Raw genomic sequence first — 15,652 nt, 5'->3', positions numbered from 1 at the left:
AAATATCATTTTGAAAAAACACAGAAAAGATACAGCAACAGTCAAAACAGTCCGTGACTATTCCCTCATCAAAAGAATGTTTTTAAAATGTCTTTTTGTAAACTTCTGCTTTTCTGCAAAGCTTCTAAAAAATACTGAGAGTGGCGGCCTGGCACATCTCCTTGGAAGAGCATTTCACAATGAAGGAGCCACCACCAAGAAGGCCCCATTTCTAGTTCTAATGTGGCAAGTGTACATAAACTGTCTATATAATGTCTTAACTTTTTTTATTTGCAGGCTCCAAAAATTCTGTGAAACTAATTCTAGTTCCCCAAGTTTATATTTTATCATACCCCCACTTGGGTGCTGCTGTCCAAAACCAGATTGCTCTTCTAAAAAATTAGGATGCCTTTAGATAGCTCTATACGGGCTATGTTGCAGAGATCAGACAAGTTGGCCTTCAGCCCAGTCTGGTGCACAACCGTCATTTCTAGTTGACCACACTTAAAATTTAAGAACATTCAAGAACAATGTTGGTATCGTCTTTTAGCAACTCTCTAAACAACATTTTGGATATCTGCTTTGCAAAGTTCCATGGATACAATTACTATATTCCTTAGTCACCCCGAGTAGACATGGTCTAGAGGGGCAGGGTATAAATAAATAAATAAATAAATAAATAAATAAATAAATAAATAAATAAATAAATAAATAAATAAATAAATAAATAAATAGTGGGGTAAAGCACCATGTTGTGTTTGCATACTATGTAGCTGTTAAAAATAAGTGATCGTTCTCTCTCTCTCTCTCTCTCTCTCTCTCTCAAAAAAAAAAAAAAAAGGTGATGGGAGAGAATAAGTTCCATTCAGCACCACAACAGAGTTAAATGCACAGGAATTCAAAGCCATGCCCAAGGCCCTTTGCTTGGATTGGTGGATATCTTGGCTCATTTTACATATATTTTCTGTTTTTTAATTGAAAGTCTTTCCATTGAACTCCTAAAGAAACTTGCCCATTTCCTACATTTCAGGCCAATATAGGACAAAGAATCAAATGAAATTCTCACCCTCCCTTATATGTTTAGGTGTGTTGGGGTCCAAATAACAGTTACAGTAAATATATGAACAGGGTCCCAGTGTCAGCTGGCTTGTTTTGTATTGCTCAAGATTGCAGATGCTGGTTCAAGCATTCCCTCTCATCAAATCACTTGTACATACAAATTAAAGAGAAATTAGGGTGTCTGTTTTTCTCCTCCCTCCGCTTCTGATTTTGCCCATATAGGGGGCACAGGAGAGCATTTGAATTTTCATCTCTTGTGGTTCTCATGAGAAGGATTAAACCACATGTCCTTCTCTGCTGCATTTTTATATGCTGATTCTTTGGCGTGGTTTCGCTTGGCAGCTCTTTTCAAAGTGCCTCATAATATGTCATGATGTTCTGCCTTGTCCAATACACATTTACCCAGCAAGTTATCTGGAGTTTAATGAAGCATGTTTCCAAATAAGCATGCTTGGTTTTCATTCTTCTCTGTGCAGCACTAGATTCCTGGGAGATGTGAAAACACCATGCATTACATAGCCACAATAAAATTATGTGTGAGGTTTACAAGGTCTTTAACAGAGGCAAATAATAATAATAATAACCTTTGAAGTGCAGAGCTGGAAGGGACCCTCAATATCATTCAGTCTAGCCCCTGTCAAGGGGGCCCCATAGGGGGAATCGAACCCCCAACCTCTGGCTCCACTGCCAGATGCCTAATCCACTGGGCTATCCCGGTAGGTACATTATCCTGGAGTCATGAGTGGCAAAAGTGCACCAAGTGTTCATGCAGACATAATTCCAAATGACTGGAGTGAATATTAACAGAGTACATTTCTTGGCATGGAAGGAAGAACAATATTTGTGCTCCGTAATAAAATATGTATATGATATGTACTTTAGAGTAGGCATGGGGGACTGATGGTTCTTCAAACTACCACACTGAAACCCAGTTGTTAGGCCTAGCTAAAATAAATTCGTTGTCGGAAATCCTGTTGGTGTAAGTTCCAGCTATGAGCTGCTAATATTGTCAATTGAGACAATTTGGGGGCAAAGGGGGGAGAATTAAACATTTTCTCCTCCTCCCATCCCCTGGCCCCTATGGGTTCTGAGCGATCCCTTTCATCACGAGAAGCCATGGGAGCTGCAGAACAGGAGGGGGGGGGAATAAGTCTTTAATTACAAAAATCGCAACTGCTGGTAAAGTCCTCCCACTGGTGGTGATATTTATAATTGAAGACTTCACCCTCATGTTCTGCAGCTCCCATGGCTTCTCATGATAAAAGGGATTACTTGGGAACTTGAAGGCCAGGGGATGAGAGGAGGAAATGTTTAATTTGAAAAAATCACTTCGGGTGATGGCATCATCCGCATAATGGTTCTCTTGACAATTTGTCCAGTCATGTCCAACTCTAGGCGGCGGTGCTCATCTCTGTTTCCGACCCATAGAGCTAGCATTTTGTCTAGCTCTATAGCAATCCTCCGTGGTCACGTGGCCAGTGTGACTAGACACAGAACGCTGTTTACCTTCCCACCGAGGTGGCACCTATTTATCTACTCGCATTTTTGCATTTTGCATGCTTTCAAACTGCTAGGTTGGCAGGAACTGGGGCAAGCGACGGGAGCTCACCCAGTCGCGTAGATCCGATCTTATGACTGCAGGTCTTCTGACCTTGCAGCGCAGAGGCTTCTGCGGTTTAGCCCACAGCGCCACCACGTGTAACACAGTGGAATTTACACGAACAGTACTTCAAGCACTGAATCACTGGACTGACATAATTTTGATTTACCAAAGAACAATTAATTTGATGGATCCATTCTAGTCAGGAGCCAAACAGTGTTTTGTTTTCCCTTACCACTAGCTGTGCAGGCTGGAGTTTCCAGGCGTTCGGATCAGTACCTCTGAATTGCTGAGCAGTCCTTACCTATGCTTAGAGGACAAGAGTGGTCTTTAAAATGTGGCAGTGTAGTATTTCAGTGTAGAAATGCTATACCACTGTATTTCTGTATTACTGTAACCACCAGAGATACAGCCATACTACACCGAATATGATTATCACAGTGCTTGATTAACTGTTTTGCCAACATCTGGTCCATTAATGCTCACAGGAAGCCAAATGTATTCTTCAAGGGTGTTGTGGAATGGCACATGCGTACAGCCCCAAAATAGTATGTGGCAAACTGTCAAAAACAACCCCACACCCACATTGCACAAATGAGTGCCATTTTTGTACATTCTCACACAAAGGATTACTGTCTGGGCTGGTCCGACCATTAGGCAGAGTGTGGACTCAGATACCACAGAGCAGGAAGTGGTAATGAAAATGGTAAGTGGTAACGAAACATTGAGCAACATAGCTCTCTATATGCTGCACAGTCTGTCCTGCAGTCTTTAAAACAGCTCGCTAACCCCCTGGTTTGGGGAGGATAGTACCCAATCAGCTTTATGGATCAGGGTGAGTGGGAGAAGAGCTATATATGTTGTCCTTGCTTCAGACAGCAAAGTATCTTGGACTATCCTGCTCATTAGCTAAGCTTCTTCCTCTGTAAAGCACAGCTGAATTTTTTTTCTTCATCTGTAGCAATAATTTCTTTTGCAGTTGCTGGTCTTGTATTAATATAAAAGCTAGGGCTTTGCTTTGGCTTGGATCAAATTCCAAATTCCAGTCCACTAGGTTTAAGCAAACAGCTTTGCTCACTTCCGATGTTGAGCGAGATTATCCCAGATTGAATCTCGCGTTTGGAAGGCTCAAAATAGGGTTTAAAACTTTTTTAAAGAGGAAAACCAGGTAAAGGGAAATAAAGAGTAGGAATGCCATAAAAGACAGATATGCAACTGATGGGAGATAACAAAAAAGGGAAGGAGCTGGGCTTTGATAAATGTTGTCACCTCTGTCAAAGATAGAGGACAACTCCTACACTCCAATTGCTCACTATGTGTGGTGGGGCCCGAAGTAAGGTCACTTTGGTTTCACATGATCCTGCATACCACGTTTCTGATCCATTTGGTAGATTAAAGGAAGGGTTTTAAAGTTGTACTTTGATTTAGGACCAAGCGTGTGCTTGAATGAGTGCTTGTTTTCTTGATTGGAAGGAGTAATTTGGCTTTCACACTTGAGTGCCAAGGTTTTGGTCAGTTTTATCACAATACAATCTTTCTCTACTTCCCTCTTTTTTTTTCTTTATGGATTGTGAGGTATCTTCTGTTTTCCCCCTGCATGATCCCAATAAAAGCCATTAGGTTGTGTGTTCTTAGAACTGAAAGCATACTAGCAATATATTTATTATTGTTATGTGCCAACAAATTACCTTCAACTTATGGTGACCTTATGAACGAGAGATCTCCCAAATGTGATGTGCTGTTCTCAACAGTCTTGCTCAGCTGTTGCAAACTGAAGCTGGTGGTTTTCTTTATTTAGTCAAGCCAGCTCATCCTTAATTTTCCTGCTTTCTTGATGCCTTCAACTTTTCCTGGCATTGATCTTTTCCAGTGATTATTTCCTTCTCATGAAATGCCCGAAGGATGATGGCTTCAGTTTTGTTATTGCTGCTTCTAGAGAGATTTCAAGTTTGGTTTGATTTAGGATCTAGTTGTTTGTTTTTCTGATGGTCCAAGGCACCCGCAAAACTCTTCTCTGGTTTCATATTTTGAAGGATTTCAAAATATACAGCACAATATACAGTATATATATATTTTTCCCTGTCAGTTTTCTTCATTCTCCAGCTTTCTCATTAATACATAGTAATTGGAAATACAACCATGTACACCCTATACTTTGGGACCTTCTCCAGTTCTTTCAAAGTTGCCTTCCTGACTCTCATGAGAACAGCTGATGGTCGGATTCCAAAGGATCTCCTGTATGGAGACTTAGTGCAGGGAAATCGCCCCAGAGGGAGTCCTACAGCTGCGATAGAAGGACATCTGCAAGCCGGATCTGAAGGCCTTAGGAATGGACCTCAACAGATGGGAAACCTTGACACCTGAGCGTTCAGCCTGGAGGCAGGCGGTGTAGCATAGCTGTCGTGCCCCTCTAGTGTCCCTTGTTTGTTCTCCCCAAACACAGGTCCACCCTCAGGATGCGTTGCCTCTTTTCACGCTGCCACCAGTGGATCTAGTCCACACTATACCCAATATATGTATCTCAGACATGTGCTGCCAATACAACAGGTTTTATTGATCATTTAGTGGGTATGTAAATCACAGAGGTAAATCACAGTTGCTGAGGATCATTCATTAAATTGGATTTGATTACATGTTTATTTTCCAACTTTCCAATCTCTGTCTTAACTCTCTCACTTCACATTTATTTTCCAACTTTCCAATCTCTGTCCTTAACTCTCTCACTTCAACTCTCTCACTTCCATTCCCTATCTCTTCTCCCTCTCTCTAACTCTCTGTCACCCTAACTCCGCCCCTCCTGTCCTATCATAGGCTCCTGCACTTGAGCTCCATATGATGGACAGGAGTGACGTGGGCATTCCACCACAATGGCCTCTCCCAATTTGAAGAGGCCCTTGTTCAGCAGGCCGAGGCAAAGAGCTCAGTGATTTAGGTATCTGGCTGCGGCACCCAGAGGTTGGGAGTTTGTGTGCTTGTTTGTTTGTTTTGTTTGAATGAACAATTGATTGATTGACATACCTCCCTTTAGTGCAAACACAACTCTGGGCACTTTACAGATTAAAGCATCATTTCCTCATTGTGCCTCCAGAGAGAAGAGCCAGCCTGGGTGGCCTTGGGCAAGCTGCCCAGTCCCAGGGCATCCCCAGAAGAAGGGAAGATGGTCAACCACTTTTGAGCATTCTCTGCCTGAAAAAGCCTGAAGAGCATCACAATAAGTTAGAATGGACCTGATGGCACATGAGTATATATACCTTATAGTGACTTACTGTTAATGTGTACTCATTATCAATAACACAAGCTTTCAGCAATTTACTGTATTCATTGCCTTCTATTTTTACTTAATCTTTCTTTCCCTTCCACATACTTTCCTGAAAAACCTTCAGCCTCTTTTTTCTAGCCTCTTCTTGCATGTCTTACCAGGGCACTCTGGTACCTATAAAAAGTCCTCTAAGGCTCCTGTGCTCCCATTTTCCTTCGTGTTTAGCTAAATACCCCAGCCTGGGGTCCAACTACAAAAACAACAGCCTGCTCTGTAGCACATTATATTTATTAATTTATTCTTTTCATTTATATGCTGTTTTTCTCTCCAAAGGGACCCGGAGCGGCGGACAGCACAGAAACAGTACACAGAACAGTAAAACACTCCATATGATAACATACAGTAAAAATCTAGCAACAAGGCAAACCGTAACATAAATTGCATGCCACGTAAGTGGTGGAATTGCAGTTCCTGGCCTCTGAAGGCCCACTGAAACAACTCTTCCTTACATCTCATGTTTGAATCCCTGAAAGGATGTCATACAGTAGGATCTCCATATCTGCTGGGGATTGATTCCCTGGCACCTCATGGATACTGAATACTGCAGATAATAATGAACTATATGTATAACAATACATATCATGGCCCCTGGAGTCCTCTAGTGGCCAGCTCTGGTAATGAAAATGTGAAAATACTTTTCCTTGGCCAGTAGAGGGCTCAAGGGTTATATATTGTGTATATGTTATGTATTGTATTCTTCACTAACAAGTATTCATACAATGGTCTCTGGTTCCAGCTGGTGGCCTATTGTGGTAAAACATGCGAAAATAGTTTTTTCTGCATCTTTTTCTTTGTATTTTTAATATTTTCAGATAGGAGAAACCACAGATACCGATCCTGCGGATATGGAGGTCCTACTGTACTTCGCAAGGACTCAGGTAGAGAATTCCACATCACAGGGACGCCAGTACAGAAGGGGCTTTTTTTGGAATACACACAAGCTGGGCTGCTTTAGCAGTTGGCATCTTTAGTAGAGCAGTTCCAGATGACCATAGTTGGCACAAGGGGTCATATGGGTGGAGATGGTCCAGTGATTATAGCCAGGTCTAGAGAAGGAAGAGGTCTCCGTAGGACAAAAATAATTCCTCCCATTCATTGCTTTTCTAGGGAGGCTTAGTCTCTTGAGTTTCAGGTGGTGTATCCCTCAGGGATACAGAGGTGTATCCCTCAGTTACTTATGATAACACCAACCAGCAGCCATGCATTTGCGTATTTATTATTGAGATGTCCCCCGTCTCTGTAGCCTTGTTCAGGTATGCAGGAAAGGGTTGATCCTGTATGTGTGGGGACGGAAAAGGACTAGTCCCACCTCTTCCATCTGTCACCTTCTGCATGTACGGAGGGCACTCTGAAAAGGGGAGCTTCCTGTGAGCAGGAAGCCTTTCCATGTTTCTGTAGCTCCTCTTCTTGAGTTTGTCAGGACAACTGCAATTCATGGCACAACAGAGAGTCCCTGATAGGAAGATGGTGGCTTTTCATTTCCACTGATGTGGAGTCTTGCTGTCAGTGATTCTGATCCACTTTGAGTGAACCAAACTAAATAAACAGGACTTCAGTTATAGGATCGTTCTTTATAACATCAAGAAAGAATTGACCAAATGACAAAAAATGGGTTCTGAAAGAGGTTAAGATAAAGTTTACACTAAGCCCCATCAGAATCTACTTTTACTTGTACAATGAATTCTCCAAAAGAATCTCGACCACAAATATACGACCAGATGAAAATAGGAATTTCGTGTTGGTTGTATTAGAAATTTTAATCTGAGTAGTTTAACTGCAAAGGAAAGCTAGAATTCCTGCTGAAATGACAGCATCTTCAGAACTGGAAGTGTGCACAGGTTGGGGAAGTATTCACTCAGGAGGGTTGGAAAAACAGATTTCTAACTCTCTAGATGTTTAGGAATTTTGCCCACATTCATACCTCCAACAGAAACCTTTGCCTCTAGAATGACTCACAAGCATTTCTGCTGATATTGAGTCACTACCGTACTATAAGCAGAAAGGTATGAATAGCAGCCTGTGGTTATGACCGGGTCTGTGAATTTCCTCATTATTTGTCCTCTTAAGTAAGACCGTTAAGTCTGTCCAATGCAGATGTCTGTGGTTTAATTCATATAAAAACAACTCATTTCCAAACATTAAGAGTGCCAGCTGTAAAAATACTCCTGTTACAGTGAAGCCAAGATCAAATCATGTTACAATATACATAATAGTAAGAACTGTGTGCTGTCAAGTCAATTCTGACTTATGATGACTGTTGTCAGGGTTTTCAAGGTACAGCGTACTCAGAAGTGGTTAACTGTTCCTTTCTGGGGATGCCCTGGGACTATGCAGCTGACCCAAGGCCACCCAGTTTAGCCTCTACTCGCAGGAGGCAGAGTGGGGAATTTGAACTTTCAACCTCTGGCTCCAACACCAGATGCCTAACTTACTGAGCTATTGAGCAAGCTACAATATACATACAGTGTTTTATATACATAAACTGTACTACTATATAATTAGAATCCATTTTAGAATTCTGAATTAGCTGTGACGTATTTATATTACTGACCAGAATCCTCTTGGTTAATTCACCACCATAAGTGCAATGACATAAGTCACCGTGGCAGATTTCCACTAAGTGGGTGCTTATATTCTTCCTCATACATCAACTCCGGTGACTGGTGTACAATGAGAGATACACGTGTTAGCTGCTAGCAATTTGCCCCATTAGTTTATGCTATTGCAGTTACACAGGCATAACTAATCCCTAGGATTCTGGTCATTTGGGATTTTAAGTAGGAAGTTGATGAAACTCTAAGCAAAATCCTGTTGCTTAGCTTACCAAGAGTAGGCCCACTGAATCAATGGGGATTTAGTAAGCCAACTCCGCTGCAAGTTTTATCAATTCATGGCTTAGTATGCTACTAAAGTTAGTCACAGAACAGGCCAACTTGAATCAATGGAAAGTATGGTGGAACTGACTCACCAAATCCCCACTGGTTCAATGGCCCCAATCTAGTGTGATTTACTATGCTAGGCAACAAGATTTTGGCCACTGTTAGACATCATAGTCAGGCTATTACTTTGAACTCAGAATTGCTTCATAATTATAGAAGATTACAGGATTTATTTCCTTCTTCCTTCTTTATTTTATTATTTATTATTAATTAAATTATTTATATGTTGCCTTTCTCCCCATAGTGGACCTCTTCTTTCCACACACCTCTGTTACTTGCCTGTATAACAAAAGTGCAGAACACATGTTCTGGTGCTGCTTCTGCTTTTGAGATACTTTGCTCATCTCACATGTTCTGCAGTATCTCAATTTCATTTCACCCTGTCCTGAGCACCACCCTAGGAAGGTTATCTCGGGTGATAACCTTGGCTGTGGCTAAGGGCTGAGTAAATGGCTTTAGGGCCATCTTTGCTGCAACCTTAAACGTGAGAACATATTTAACTTGATTTCTAGTCTTTTCCCGTCAGGGAAAGTGGAGCTAAGAAGAACAGATAAGATCACAATGGGGATTGTATGCCATGTATCAAGGGAAGATTTCCTCCTCCTCTATCGTGGTATTGATGTGTATTAGCTCAGTGGTTTGGGTATGTGGCCGCGGAGCCAGCGGCTGGGAGTTCGATTCCCCCCATGGTGTCTCCCAAGAGAAGAGCCAGCCTGGGTGGCCTTGGGCAAACTGCACAGTCCCAGAAGTGTTCCCCAGAAGAAGGGAAGGGGAAGCCACTTCTGCGTATTCTCTTCCTGGAAAACCCTGAAAAGGGTCACCATAGGTCAGAACTGACTTGATGATGATGATGATGATGATGATGATGATGATGATGATGATGATGATGATGATGATGATCTTCCAGCAGAAAGCTTTAGTTAGGACAGCAGCTTAAAAGTTTGGGGTGCAGATTCTAACAGGACTGTGGTGTGAGGAGAAAGAGGTTAGTTGTTCTCTCGGCAAACTGAGATCAAATCCTGAACTTGATCAGTTCTTTTGTGACTGTAATTTTCGCAGCCACAGAAAAAGCCAGACACATCAAAGGTATTCTTGGATTTAAGATCACATCTGGTTTGCCCCCCACCGAGTATCAACAATGCAAACCCATTTGTACCTTTGATGTCCAGCTGTAAAGCGGTGTTTTAACTTTATTTATGGATGTGGGGAAATCTCCCCTCCACACACACAGCTATACCCTAAGCAGTGAAGTGCTTGTATGCATTTAAAAACCCTCTTTTTATTTCCCTCAAAAAATCCTTGAATTGTTTGTCCAGTCTGAAACACCTACATGTACCACACGGGAGTGTTTCAGGCAGAGATGGGGAACGCCCTCTTGTTTTGCAGTACGACTTCCCGAAAAGCCCAGCCAGGATGGCCAATGTTAGCTAAGGTCTTCGGAGAGACATGGTTCGAAAAAAAGGATAAATTCTCCAGCCTCTCATGGTAGATGGTCCTGTGACAGTTATGAAGGGGAATGCTGAGAAGAGAATCTATACATACTGTACATGCTTTCATTTCAATAATGCAACGGCATCAATAAGGAGAGCATGTGTTACACAAGCTCCCTGCACCGTGCAAGGCACAAAGAGAGAAATCAATTAGTAAGAGTTTTCAGGTAATCAGTGCTGCCTGGCCCAAGGCCGGGTTTGCAGAATAAATGGGATGACGGAAGGTAGTGTCTAAATAAATGGCCGCCTACCTGTCTGCTTCTGTATCTATACATGAATGAATGCCCACTTGTGCCTCCAGCTCTGCCTGTAACTGCTGGCTCTGCCCGCCGTTGGTTGCTGTGCCTTCCACCCCACTAACCACAGTGGGGACTGGCAACCCCCATGTGCAGCAGAACACCTTCTCAGAGACTGGGACTCCGTTGCAACAGGCTGGGAGGGATATGTAAATATCCACGGAGATGTACATGGGATGCCTGAATGTTGTTGTTGTTTTCTTTCCGTGGAGAGCAAAAGTGATTGAGGTAAGAAGAAACCCACATGTTACCCAGCGCTGAAGCCACAAATGCCCCCCACCCATTGCAGACCTACTTTGGGAGGGGGCTGAAGCTGGAATTCTTATGGAGGGCCCCCTGCAACCAGCAGCAACATCTGGGTAACCCCTGTCACCTTCTTCAATTGTGTTTTTCCATGACAGAAGACCACCTGTTAGTTCGGGTTTTTTTAATGTGAAGTCGCTTCTGGGGCCCCTCTGGGATTAAGGGTCCTGAAACTTAAGGCTCATTCCTTTCGAAGTAGACCAGCCCCTGGCCCTCAACATTCAATGGATGCCTTCTCCATTCCACACTTCCCAAAGATCCCATGAGTTTAGATAAAAACTAGAAGTTACCAGAGATCATGACACAACAGAAACAACATCGATTTTGGGTTCTCCTGCAACGTACTGTTGTGCTTATGGAATCGTGCCACATCACGGCAGGATGTATTTCCTTGTGTATCTCGGATCCTCCCAAAAGCTGGAGTGACAGGTCAGCCAGCTTTGCCTTAAAAGGTACCCAGGGATTTCTTTAAAAGAAAACCTTGTCTCTTGTATTTCAGCGACTCCAGGTGTCCATTGTGATGTTTCTTTCTGGGTTTTCCAAGTCTCCACCATGTCTTTGTTGGGAGCACTTGTACGATCAAACAGTGGCATGACCACACAAAGCAGACTCCCTTCCTATCTACAGCTTCCACGTGGCCCGGTCTCTCCTCACGTGGCTTCTCCTTTCCCCTTCCAACTGCATTTTGATTCCATGGCTTTGCCATTATTTATATGTTCCTGCGATAGCCCAAATATAAAACTTGTCATGTAAAATGGTGTCTAATCATTGCAATTTAAGGAGCTTGAGATCAAAGACTGTCCTTGAAATTTATGAATTCCTTCTTTCATATTTTAACAAATGAACTTTAAAAATACTGAACATGCAAACAGTTGTTATACCATGTGAGTGAAAAAAATCTATCAGTCGTTTTAAAAATCTGATCTTGTATCACAGGATTTACTAATTTTTGTGGTACTATAACAACAGTTCAGTGCAAGTCTGTGGTTTAGCAGAGCCAGAGGTTAGGAGTTCGATTCCCCCACTGTGCCTCCTGGGAGAAGAGCCAGCCTGGGTGGCCTTGGGAAAGCTGCAAGGTCCCAAGATGTGTCCCCAGAAGAAGGGAAGGATGAATCACTTCTAAGTATGCCCTATGCAGAAAACCCTGAAAAGGGTGGCCATGAATTGGATATGACTTAACAGCACATGATAGTTCTTATTATAGCAACTCTTGGAAAGTTACTTCTACAAAATAATTAGTTATTATTCCAAAGCTCCCAAAGTAGTTAAATGCTATCACATGTTTTTTTTTAAAAAAAACCTTTCTTGTTACTAAAAATTAATTCTTTTCATTTATTTTAAAACATACCCTAGGCTGCCACAAGCTGTCTTGCCCCAGTGGGGAAATGAGACAAAGTAAATGTATAACCAGTTGGGGCTCATGACTGGGAACAGATCACCCCCACAGTCCCTGAGCTGCCTATGTTTCCAAAAGGCGGCCATGTGGGGCTTTGCCAGCCCTATCATTGGGCAGAGTGGGGCCATCATGTCAGGTAGCAGATGCTGGGGAGAGGTCAGTGGCCGTAGCCCTCCAAGCATTGCTTGTGAGCCCCCAGTTATATTCCCCTGCCTTGGAGGGCAGAGGTATATCTGTGCTCCATGGAGTATTCTGCATCCTCTAAAGTGGCCGGTTGACTTTGGGGTGTGTGTGGGGTGTGTGTGTGTGCGTGGGTCACAGTGCCCCATCTCACTGAAAGTGCTGAAATAAGATCCAGTTACCAGTCAAGTCAGCTTCCAGGTATGGAATGAGGAAGCGCCAGCTAAGAATGGGATGTTCAGAATTAACAAACTCTCAGTCCCATAATTTGGCAGTAAACTCACAGGCCAGAGTATGGGATTGTGACCTGTCAAATCAGCAGGAGGTAGAGCAACCTCCACACGGCCGTTCCCACACTGCTTTCTTCTCAGACCATTAGAAAAGTGCCCCACTGCACCGTGGGAGTCACAAGGATTCCCTGAAACCTGCAAAGGTGCATGGGTGGGATAGAGATCCAATGCAATGCAGGCTGTCTCCATGCACCTTAAGGGATTACACTCATTCCCTTGGGCACCTTTGGGAGTTGCAGGGGATCCTCACAGCACCAACAGTACAGCAGGGCACGTTTCTAAGCAAAAGCAGCAGCAGCAGCACAGGAATGGCATAGAGGTAAGAGCGCTGCTCTGTCTCTTGCTGCCTTGACAGTTTTTAGTCCCCTAATTGTGCCAGGGCAGGGAGATGGTTCATTCTGAAAATCCCTTCCCTACCTAGCAAAATGACCTGTATCAATCCATGTATGACTTTAGTCTATAGATCAATATTTGCAGTACTGTGGAATATCTTGCAGACATCTTCGGTAAGATTCTGTATCCTTTCGGTCTTTTTAAGTAATTTAATTTTAGGGTGTCTACACTGCCATTTTATTATTCCACTGCTCATTGAAACTTTACTGTTTCTTTCTGTTACATGGTACCAAAAACTACTTTGAAAGTTCTTAGGCAGTTATGATGTAAACTCCTCTGCCTAAAAAAATTCAAAGTGGTTTTTTAAAAAATGCATCATTGTGTAACCAAGGCAAAGCTCTTCTTCACAATGGAAAGCATATATGACCAAGTGAAACCCTATTTCCTGCAGTAAGTGAAGGAGATCACACCATCCGGACCCCAGGCCATTATGTGTTGCATTACTTACCACTTCTCAGCTGGCAGGTTGTTTTATTATTCCAGCTGTGCAAGTAACTTCTTGTGCTGCACAGTATATGTACATTGTGCTAGAGTTGCCAGCAGGCTAGAAAAATAAATGGAAATGTTCTCTGATCCCATCTAGTGGCTAGTTCTGACTCTGCACCTTGGAAATATTTATAAAAATACAAAAGATGAGAATGGCATAAAACTTAAAAACAAAACAAAACTTATCAAAATACACTTTAAAATAATTAGAATGTTACTTTTCATACTTAACAAGTAACTTTGTGTAAATATCATGGCATTTTTAACTGTACATTTAGAGTATGATTCCTCTTATAACTTTGTAACCACTAGTTAGATTATTTATTACTCCAAAAATAACTAGTTGCAGGTGACTCTTAGTTGCAGCTAGTTACTTCCAAGTTCTTATCCAATTACCTTCTCTTAGCATGTACAAGAGGACAAACACAACTCTGTGGAGATCATGCAGCTCTATGAATATGATCCCTCACACAAGCTTTGAACAAGAGACATTGCAGTCCATGTATAATACTCTTGTTGAATCAAATAGTTAAAGTTTCTTTGGCTTCAGGCCTTTAAGTACAGTAAATCTGTTTTTGCAAAGAAGACTCCTGAGCTTGGCCACTAGATGGTGCTAGCGGAATGCAGCTAAGACGAACACTATCTTGTTTGATTTTGTTGCTGTGCAGTTGTGAAATTGCTCTCCACTTGAGTCCTTTTAATGCTTCCTAAGGGATGTCATTGTGATTGCTGTTTAGTAGTTGAGTCTACATAAAATTGATGTTGAGCATTACAACAGCTGTTTGACACCATTTTATGTTGATGTTGTGACTTTTAAAAATGCTCATTACTTGAAAATGTTAACTCTTCAGGAGAACATGCTGTGAACATTCTGCTTCCATTTCCCCATGATTTATGCTCCTCCAAAACTATGCTGCCTGGGAATAATAGATCATTCTCATTTGGATTGATGGAATTGTTTTTGTTTTGTTTTGATGCCCCCTGAGAAATTCTGCATTTGCTGAAACATGCTGCTGAAAATTCTTCTAAATCTGAATGAAGAACTGCATCTAGGAGCTTGTCTCTATGGGTTCTTTTGCAGCAGGCTCGTTCAGGCTCAGCAGAGTCACTTGGGGCTGGATAGAGATCCGGTATGCCATTTTGGAGTGATCCTTGCATCCAAATGGCTCCCTGGACCTCAACTGACCCTATTTGGCCTGGCTTCTTCTCCTGTCAGTTTCCTAATATCATGGACAGCTTAAGAAGAGAGCCACTTCAGGATACTGGCAAATTAAACACTTCTTCTTCTCCTCTGTGGAAAGGCAGAAGAAGTAAGTTTAAAAAAAGAGAGTGCAGTGCAGATGCACTGTATCACTTATGAAAATATTTCTTTAAAATACTGTAGAAAACTTCCTCCTGGAAGTGGGAGCAGACAGGAGGGGGCAGCAAGGGGTGTATCCCCCCTTTTCTTTGACTTGTCTTAAAGTTCTGGCAAAGAGCCTGCTCACAGCTGAATTCATCACTGAACAAGTCAAAAAAAGAGGGGGAAAGCCCCTCATTGCCCCCTCCCATTTCCAAAAAGAAGTTTTCTAATATTTAAGTGTTTTAAATGCCATTAGTACAATACAATGTAAATAATTAGGCAGCTTGGAACGTTCTCCCAACTTTATGGCTTTGTTAAACTCATTGCTGTATTTTTCAAATACTTGTTTGTGAAGTTTTCTGTTCATTACCCCTTTTTAAAATACTTAGATTTGGTTAACCTAGCAGATTTTCAAAGAAAATTAGAAAGAATATGTGCCTGACTGTTTCCTCATTCTGGAAGCAAAGGTCAAAGTGAACATTTCCTTACAAGAGCACATATTGCTTCCAGTAGAGTGGCTACCTTGCGGACAGCCTACAGACTTTTGTGAAAATGAGAGTGTTTGGCTGTTATAAGATTT

This window comes from Pogona vitticeps, chromosome 1 (assembly GCF_051106095.1).
Source record: "Pogona vitticeps strain Pit_001003342236 chromosome 1, PviZW2.1, whole genome shotgun sequence".
In the NCBI taxonomy this organism is placed as follows: Eukaryota; Metazoa; Chordata; class Lepidosauria; order Squamata; family Agamidae; genus Pogona; species Pogona vitticeps.
The sequence above is the reverse complement of the archived record's forward strand: the minus strand, read 5'-3'. Positions refer to the sequence as shown.